The sequence below is a fragment of the Apodemus sylvaticus genome, chromosome 23 (genome assembly GCF_947179515.1).
Source record: "Apodemus sylvaticus chromosome 23, mApoSyl1.1, whole genome shotgun sequence".
Classification (NCBI taxonomy): domain Eukaryota; kingdom Metazoa; phylum Chordata; class Mammalia; order Rodentia; family Muridae; genus Apodemus; species Apodemus sylvaticus.
The window spans coordinates 545,653-556,066 of NC_067494.1; the positions used below are offsets into that span (position 1 = coordinate 545,653).

The window sequence follows — 10,414 nt, forward strand, 5'->3', positions numbered from 1 at the left end:
TATATGTAAAGAAATCAAGATGTTAGACTCCAGAGACTATAACCCTATTAAAAATGGGGTACAGGGCTAACAAAGAATTCCCAACTGAAGAATCTCAGATAGTTCAGAAGCACCTAAGAAATGTTCAATATCTTTAGTCATCTGGGAAATGCAAGTCAAAACGACCCTGAGAGTCCAGTTCACATCAATAATAATGGCTAAAATCAAAAACTCAGGTAACAGCAGATGGTGGTGAGGATGTGGAGAAAGAGGAACACTCCTCCATAGGTTGCAGGACTGCAAGTTGATAAAACCACTTTGAAAATTAACCTGGCATTTCCTCAGAAAGAAAGAGTTTTACCTACAGACCCAGCTATACCACTACTAGGCATATAGCCAAAAGATGTTCCAACAAATAAGGTCACATATTCCACTATGTTTATAGCAGCCTTATTTATAATAGCCAGAAGCTAGAAACAACCCAGTTGTCCCTCAACAGAGAATGGATACAGAAAATGTAGTACATTTACACAATGGAGTACTCAGCTGTTAAAAAGAATGACTTCATGAAATTCTTAGGCAAATAGATGGTACTAGAGAATATCATCCTGAGTGAGGTAACCCAGACACAAAACATACAATAATAAGTGGATTTTAGGCCAAAAGTTCAGAATACCCACAATACAACCCACAAACCATATGAAGCTTATGATGAAGAAAGACCAAAGGGTACTTTCATCAATCCTACATAGAACAGGGAACAAAATGATCACAGGAGGTAGAAAGATGGGTGGACCTGGGAGACAGAGGGGATGGGGAGAGAAAAAAGTGGGGCCAGGAACAGGTACTAGAAGAGACAGGAGAGAAATAAAGAGGGTCAGAAAAATGAATAAAAACATGTAGCAGTGGTGGATAGAGAACTGAGGGTATCCACTTGAAAGTTCCAGATTACATGGAAGTGAGAGTTTCCCAGGAGCCAATGGAGATGACTTTGGCTGAAATGCTCAATAAAGGAAAGATACTGTAGAGACCACTTCCAGGAGATATACATGGCCTCAGGTTGAGGGATGGGACCACTCAGCCATTTCAAAATTTTTTATCAAGAATTGTTCCTGTCCAAAGGAGAGATAAGGACAAAAACTGGAACAGAGAAAGAAAAGGCCATCAGAGACTGCCTCACCTAAGGATCTATCCCATCTGCAGACAATAAACCCTCACACCATTGCTTATGTCAAGAATCACTTAGTGACAAGAGCTTTCCTGAAAGCTCTTTCCTGAGAGGTTCTACCAGCATTGAACCAATACAGGTGCAGATATTAACAGCTGACCATCAAACTGAACTCATGGACCCCAGTGGAAGAGTTCAGGAAAGGACTGAGGGAGCTGAAGGGTATTACAACCCCATAAGAAGAACAATATCAACTAACTGGACCACCCTGAGATCCCAGGAACTAAACTACCAACCAAAGAGTATATGTGAATGGAGGGAGGACTCTACAAACATATGTAGCAGAGGATCACCTTATCTGGCATCAATGGAAAGGGAGGAGAGGAAGGCTTGATACCCCAGAGTAGGGGGATACTAGAGCAGTGAGGTAGGAGTGGTTGGGTAGGTGGAGGAGCACTCTCACAGAGGCAATGGGAGCAGAGAGTAAGGAGGTGAGTTGCCAGGGGCAGATTTTAGAGGTGTAACCATGAAAGAGGATATCATTTGAAATGTGATTGAATAAAATGATTAATAAAAATGTAATCAAACTGAAATGAAGATGTAATTAAAGACTTAATAATCTAGTAAGAAAACCCAAGGGAAACCTTTACAGGTAGAATGGATCAATAGGAAGAAAGAATCAAAGACTGGAGATAAAGTAGAGGAATTAAATCACATAAGCAAAGAATATGAATCAAAGTAAAAACAGAACAGAGCATGCAAGAATTGCAGGACACCATGAAAAGACCAATCTTCTAATTATAGACATATAGGAAGGAGAAGCAAACTAGGCCAGTGGTAGAGATTAGATCTTCAACAAGATCATAGAAGAGATCCTGTCTCAAAACAATAAGACAGTTGATAAGAAAACCCCTCCAACCTAACCTCTGGTGCACAAACATTCACCTACATAAGTATGCACTCACAAGGTACCTATTCCTATACAATCACATTAGGTTCTCTTTATAACCTTGGGCCCCCTGCCAGCCCTGACACTACAGGACAGGAAGGCAGAGCCCTGAGCCTAATTTTAGGCAAGCATTTACAGAGGCACACATCTAATTGGGGGACCACTGTGAACATTAACATAATTAGCTGGTGCTGGGAGCTAATCCATAAACGTAACTTCTACTTTCCTCCTAATTGGTGGTTGTTAGGATGTCAGGTGTCAGGGAAAGGCTTATAACTTGGAGGTGCAGATTTGTTGGGGATAACTTGGGAACTGGTGCTAGATACTGGACCCTAGGTCAGGTTATCTAAGATGGAGTCTGAACCCCAAAGATTTTGCGTTTTAGTACTAATTATATTATTATTACTATTGTTATTATTATTATTTATTATTATTTTTATTTAGAACAAATTGGCTCAGCAGATGAAGATGCCTGCCAACAAGGCTGACAACCTGAGTTTAATCCTCAGGACCCATGGGATGAAAGGAGATAACCAATTCCCAAAAGTTGTGTTCTAACCTCACCATGTGCACCACAGCATGCACATGTCCACACATACTCACATACATTCAAATAAATAATAAAATTATATTGGAAAATCTCATGGAGCATTCTATGCCATTTTACAACTTAGTTGAAGTTTACATCTCAGAAATTTCTAATTTCTCAGTGGGAATTTGGTAGCCCTTTCTTTCTAAGTACGAAAAAGAGAAGTAATAGGGAATCATAATTAATTACTACATTAAATACTTTTTTACTTCCCGAATAAGACTTTGCAAATATACCTAAATAAGTTTTCAAAGGTTTATTTGGGGGAGAGTTCTTTCAGTTGCTATTGAGGTATAAGTACATAAAATGATTATCACTGAATAAAGGCTTAAGGTCTACTCCTTCTGTTGAATGTACATTAAAATATTTTGGAGCTAAAGAAAATATTTAATTTTGCCAATAAAAAAGGAAGTGGTTCTCCCATTAACTAGTGTGTTAGAACAATGTGATCTAAGTTCATCACTTAGAAAAAAGGATCTTATTGTTCTACACTAGTAACCAGCATTTGTGAATATCACCGTCCTGATTTTTTACTTTACAGAAAATGGAAAGCAGTACCATTTTCATATTCTACATTTAGAAAAGTTATGAACCAATAAAAATTTAAGTTTACCTTAATTTTCATGAAACTACCAAGCAGTGGTAGATAGTTAAAAGAAGTCCACAGGAAACTTGACTTGTTGTCCGCTCCCCTGCCCCAGGAACTATTTTTAATGTCTATGCTAAATAAATAACATTTAAACACATAACAGTATCAGATATTTATCTAAGTGAAATGTACATTAACAATTACAATTCTAAAATCAACCATCATCATAGGAAAAAACACCTTGATTAAAATTTTCCAGTTTAATTATACCTCCCAAAAATTGTCATTGTCATACTGGACAAAATATGATCCAAATCACCTTTATAAATGAAGTATGGCTTAAGATTAATCAGTTACCTCAACATCATAATGTATGAAGCACTTTGGTTGTCATTCTGCTTTATCCACTGTCTTTTATTCAAAATTCAAGTGAAACCACAGGTGATGCTGACAAACCCCTCTGTCCCCAACAAGAGTGTTTACATACCACTGAGGCCAATTAACTTCTTGGTTTTGGGTCAAAACAACAAACATGAATAATTCTAGACATAAGATTTGCAGGGCTTCATCATTCCCTTTATGTACTAGAAGTTTCTAGTGGACAATGTTCTTGATGTGAAGGAATAACAAGAGGCACAAGTACAACTTGGGAAAGAACCTGCTTAACAACCATCCCAAGCTACATACTAGCACACAAGCATTCTGCATACCACCATATCTACACACCAGCATTCAAACATTCTGCAACCTGGCCAAGCAATTGCTAATTTTATTTACACTGAAGGTGAACACTGCATTTGACAGTTACAAGTCTACATGCTTACTCTTTGGTAAGAGTTGAGTCTTTCCAATAGGATTTTTAAGAGAAACTTTGTACCTGACCTTTTCTTTTTCTGTTGGTTTCCTAAGAACTCTGATTTTTAGCTGTGGAGAAAAGGCCATATTGTTATTTACAACAAAATTTAATGTATCATGATTAGTGAAATCATCCAAAGGAAACTTAATTTGGCTATTAGATTTGTTCTCCTGTTTACAAAGTCTAGTAGTTCCAAGAGAAGCATCAAAAGGATCCAGATGTCTCTTCATTTTGTGAAAGATTTAGAAGTTAATTCAACACTTGATTTATTACAAAATATAGACTTTTGTGCTTCAAGATCTGACTTAGTGTTTGGAACAGTGGGACCTTTTGATGTGCTTTGTACACAAGCGGGAAGAACATTGTCACAGCTCACTAATTTAACAGGAGGAGAAGCTGTGTCACAAAGGATTGGGGACTTCTGCCTCATAGTCTGTCTGTCATACTCCAACAAAGAATTAATTCTTCTGATGAATTGACGGACAGGAGTGTGCTGAAATTCAAGAGGCGACTTCACTTTTCCTCTGTTTGGTTCATTTAGAGACAGTTTATTAAACCACTGTAAGTGATCAGAAACTTTCCTGTGCTCTATCACTTATAGACCCCCAGGAACTGCATTGCTACATTTTTCTACCAGTGACTGTTGTCTAGCAAGTTTCTGGGGCTGAGATTTTGAAAGTACTGCCACACTGCATGTGCTCCACTCTAAACATGATAGAGCCTCATCTTCTTCAGGAGCTTCACTTGCCCCAGAGTTCTCCTCCACCACATTCTCACTCCCCGTGATGGAGTATTTAGTTGGTTCCTTGGGGACCATGGGTTCTCAGTTGGCTCCTCACTGGGGAATGCTTGCAGAACAAGGCCAACTTTGGGTGTTTCTAAGTACATGTCTTCATGTTCCACCTTCATCTGAGTTGAGTAGCATTCCTTTTTGGCTTCTCTGGCAAATTCTGGACTTTGATACAGTGAGAAATTCCTTTCTGAAGGATAGTTCTCATTCGCCCCAGTATAACTCACATCAGATCCCTTTGACTCACGGTCATATCTCTGGATTCTATTTCTTCCCCCATATTTGTATAACTGCTCATGATTTATCACTATATAAAGATCACTCCCAGACTTGGAAAATGCTTTCTGAATCTTTTGCAAGGTCTCAGAACCCAGGTTACCTTCATCTCTGCTAAAGGAATGCCCCAGAACACCACTGTCAGGTTGTCTATAGAAGGTGGAAGGCCTGAGTTCACAGGACCCAGTAATGTCAGGCTCCAAAGAAATGTTCTTCACCTCAAGATTTTGCATTATTGGAGAAGTTCCATTTGTACTCATGTCTTAAAAACTTGAATTACTGGGTTCTGTCCAAGACATCAGGTAGCCTGTTCCATCTAGTTGATCTGGAGATAGTAAGTGTTCCTCAGATTTGTTGATCTTTTCTGAGCTGAATCTCTGGTCTTCCCCAGACTAAATTTCAGACAGAGAGGTCTTATCTTTACAGCTAACTTTGGGAGAGAAGCAGCCAGCTTTTCCTGATTCTACTCTGTAAACTTTTTTGTTGGCAAACCTTTTACTTCGCCTTAGGTCTATACTGATCATGTGGTTTCCACTCATGGTGATTGATGATAGAGAACACTGAGATGACTCTTCATAACTTGGGTCAAAGTGAACTGATACTGGTGTAGAATTGCTGCTGAAGAGATGACTTGGCAACAGCTCAAAGTTTGAGTTGTATTTGGTGGACTTCCTTTTCTTACTGGAGAAGGCATGAGAAGACTCTCCTGGCAGTTTACACTTAACACTTGATATGAAAATCAATGGTGATACAGAGGTCTGGGCTGTTCTATCTTGCTGAAATGTAATAGAGGGTGTTCTATTTGTTTATTTAGAGCTCTTTTTACAAAATCTCCAACACTTTGTCTTCTTTTTCTCTTATATTCACTAGGAGTTTCATAGTTTCCTTCAAAGCCTTTCAGGGATGCGGTAGTACAGAGTCCATCATTACCTAACATGGCTGGTGTCTTTTCTAGGATAAAATCTGGAACTCATCCAATGTCTGATGCACAGTCAATAAAAGTCTGCACTACTGCTTCTTACAGATTAGCTTCTTCTCTGTGTTCTCTGAGACATCTTCTCATTATGACCTTCCCTTGTCTGAAGAAGATTTAGTGCAAATATTACTGCAAGATTGCTGCTGTCCATTTTATTCTCACTTGTCCTAAGAGAAATATTCTTAAGAACTTTAAAGAAGTATCTTAATATATCACCTGTAGGATCTGCCATAAGACATGACAACAACAATGTAGTTTTATTCCTCTCCTGTGCTCCTAACTCTTGAGCTTTGAAAAGTGCTTCATGCAGATCAGCTGGGAGGACAGGCTCTGGCAATTCCTGGAAGAAGTACTTAAGCAGGCCTGCCACATCACATGTAAGTTCAGAAGACAGGAAGGCTTTCACCATGATCCAGTTTACACTTTAGTGCCTTTAGAGGAATAACAGCCCCCCCCCCCACTTTCTAAAAAGCCCTTCTGTATGAATATGCTCTTTAAAAGATGTGCATGTATCAACAAGAATGCTTGGGATGCATTCTTATTCTGTCCTTATTCTGAAACAACTGAATGAGGCATGGAATTAAAAGGAACTCCAAATATCTTACCCCTTATCTTCATAGCTGCAGTTTCATGTCTCCTGTGATCACACTGACCAGGGCCACCTTAATGCCATAGACAGCCTGAAGTTACTGCAGCAGGGTCAATCAGACCAGTCTCTGATCCCACATCCAGAACACATTCCCCACTCTCTGAGGCCAACTCCAGGTCCTGACTTTCTTTGCCACCAACTAAACTCTTCCATGCACCCTCAGGCTTGAGCTCTGCTCAGCTGTCTTCAGGCCACCTCTGGCACTCTTCTGGCCCAGGCCACTTCCTCCACTTTCCCTTGATCCACTTACAGAGACCTTCTCTGTAAGGTCTCTCCTGCCACACTTCACTCCTGTTTCACTTTCACCAGCCTTCTTTCCAGGTCACTCAGCCCTGTCAGTTACTTCCACAAACTTCCCCTTTTCCTCTGACTCCTCTGTTTCCCCAGACTAATGCCTGCTGCTAGTTTCTCACTTCTGGAGGACATTTCCATTTACCCTATTCTAGTCAGGGTGGCCTTCTCTGCTCAGATCTCTTGAGATGGAACCTCAACCTTCAGCTCCTCCCTCCAGCCTGGCCAGCTGGCTGCTCAGGGATCCCCAGTTTTGGTCCCCGCCCAGGCTGATCTCTGTAGTCATCCTGTCTCACACACTACCTTTCTCCTTGCACATTAGTCTTGCCTGTGGCCCTGGCTGCTAAAGCTTAGTGGCTCTCATGCCAGTGCCCCACTTTCTACACACACATCAAACCTGACGTGACTACACTTGAGAAGTGGCTCCAAGACTTATTGTTACCTGTATCTTGAAGTCTCTAGCACAATTTGTGGCACTGAGAAATGCCTCTGGTAAAATGCCTTACATGAATAAACAAATAGAAACTGATAAAAAGTCAAAGTGTTGCAAAGATCAGTGTTAGATGCCTGACATCTCAACTGAAAAGCAATTATGCTCCCAAATTAATCAGACTGGGAATAAAGTCTCCTTTTTCACTCTACACTTCTGAAGACGCCAAAAATGCAAAACATATAATCAGATTCAAAGAGAATCTGTGCTTCCTGTAAAAAAATCTTTAGACTTATAAAATGCAGATATACTGCCATGCTATGTTAAATCACTTCCACAAAAAGGGACACAGAGTTATAAATCAAGATTCTGAAGAAGAATTCTGAGATGGAAGCATGTCGTGCAATACTTAGTCTGCAGGAAGAACAAAAGGGTAAGGGAGTAAACAGCCTACAATGGTACTTGGCTTGAAAAGTGACTACTGTAGTGTATTGTATATTTCTCAGTATTTACTGCACCAAAGCTCATTGCATTACTTTACTTAAGTGAATTAGTTAATGATGTCTATCCATTGTTGCATTGGGAGTGTTTCATGAAAGATGACTTCATGACTAGCTATTTTAAGGAAACAAGCTAGGCAAATAAGATTTAATGTAGAGACAAGGTACATTTTCACAAAAGGACAAGGGAGCAAATACTGTTATCTAACTTAATGATAATTCATTCTCTCTGTAATATGGATCAACTAACTCAGACAGAAAGGTCTTGGTAATCATTAAGAGAAGTTCAAATTGTTGGGTTAAATAAGCAGGAGAATATTGAATCGAGACTGTATTCAGAGTGTAGGTCTTTCCATTCCTGTATAATGAGATGTAACTTATGTCTTCTGTATGAATAGTTTGAATGAAACTTAGTAACTTAAGAATTGTACAAGGATCTTGGGTGTTGACAGTTGTAAAAGCTGTCCTTCAGCCAATCACCAGGAAGTAGTTAATCAAACCATGTCCAAATAAAACAAATGCTACACTATAACCAATCAGATTATTTCTGTCTGGGATGTCGACATCTTCTTGCTGACCACACAGTTGAATGGAATTCTCTAAACTTCAGTTCTGAGTGGCACATAATTTATGAACTGGTTTTTGCTTGCATACCTAAAACTAACTTAGCTAAAAAATATGCTAAAGCGTTCATGAAATCTGAATAAATCTGGTATCTTTATGTCTGTGTTTATTTATATGAGATGGGATTTTGCTTACATAGTCTTGGCTGGCCTGGCAATCACTTTATAGATTGAGCTGTATTTAACATTGTAGGGATTCCTTGCCTCTGTTCTAGAATATTGGGATTAGATATGTGGGCCAAAATACCTGCCAAGGTTAACTACTCTTCTTAAGACACTTAGAATTATTACATTTTAAACCTATGTTTTGAAGAAATAAAAAATGTCTATGATCATGTCTTTGAGTATAAATGGTTTACTCATTAGCACAGAAGCCCATAAAAGTCACAAGAATACAGGAATACATGTAAAGTGATAATGCCTTAGAAAAGGCAAATATTCAAAAAAATTAATTATTTAGAAAGAGAAACTATAAAGAATTTTGAGATTTGTTCCTAACAAACATATAAAATAGTCATTATTCAAATAAGGCTAGTTGTAAACTTGATAAATCCAAAAGGTTTCAACATAATGTAATTAAAGTTTATAATTCATATTAGTTTTGGGCAATTGTAAACTGTCAAGTGAAATACTGAGCAAATATTCAAGGAAATAACTGATCCCTGTGGAAATAAGGAGATTCTAAAGTCACCCACAGAGAGGTGTAAATTAAAATTCTGAAACTGAATAATTCTTTTCTAAGGAACAAAGAACTGATCTCCAATAGCAACCTCATCAAGAAATATATTACCTAATCATGTATAAGAACAATCCAAGTGCTACTTTCAACAAGGTCAGGGGAAGGAATTTTTCATAATAAAAGAAATAAGCGCAGAATTTAAATAGAAACAAAAATAAATTTGTTTTGATAGTGAGAACAGTACTGTCTGCCCTGGATTATTCTATTATTGTGTGATAGCAGCTTTCAGACTATCTGTAGTTTGGGATTATTCAACTATAAGTGACTCTATACTGAATACAATTCCCCCAAAGAAAGGCACCATATATTTATACACATATACAACTACCATCTAACTACACACCTGTACGCAGAAGCTGATAATTTGTGAATAGATAATGATACTGGAAAATATATTAAATTATATCAAAAACACCAGATGAAGGAGTTACTCAATTTCATGATGTGTATCCATCTTATGTGGATACTCTAAGAGAAAACCATTTAAAAGTGGAAGATATGTTGACTCATCTCCCAATATTCAGCCTTTTCCAGGAACCTTACTACAGTGAACAAATACCTCCTTCTTTCTCTAAGTTCTAGCTGGACACATTTTCTCAGACCCCTGACACTCAGCCCACTTCAAACTAACCATCAAATCAAGCTTTATTTGACTTGATATTTATCTATATCTGACTTTTCATTCCTACTCAGACCTAAATTTCACTTCTTTATGTCTACTGGCTCTGGGCCTGGAATCTTTTTAGAGCACCTATTCCACTTATTTCAGAAAGAGCCATTAACTGCTAAGTTTGTTCCAACCTTTCCTAGTCATCCTATTACCGACATGCATGCACATTATTGTGTGAAAGGGTGATTTATGATTTAAAAGTGAATGTTTGGAATTAAGCTTGGAATAAGAGAGCCTATGATTTAAACAACTATCAAGGAAAATGTGAGTTACTTGGCATATCACAGCCAAGAAAACTGATGTAGCTTGTGAATTCATTGTTGGTTAGCTCAGTGGTTTT

At 38.3% G+C, this 10,414-nt stretch overlaps 1 pseudogene; it reads right to left on the reverse strand.

Moving 5' to 3' along the window:
- Positions 1-4,078: 4,078 nt before the first annotated feature.
- Positions 4,079-6,900, reverse strand: LOC127673868 (rho GTPase-activating protein 11A-like; annotated as a pseudogene).
- Between the last annotated feature and the right edge of the window lie 3,514 nt (positions 6,901-10,414).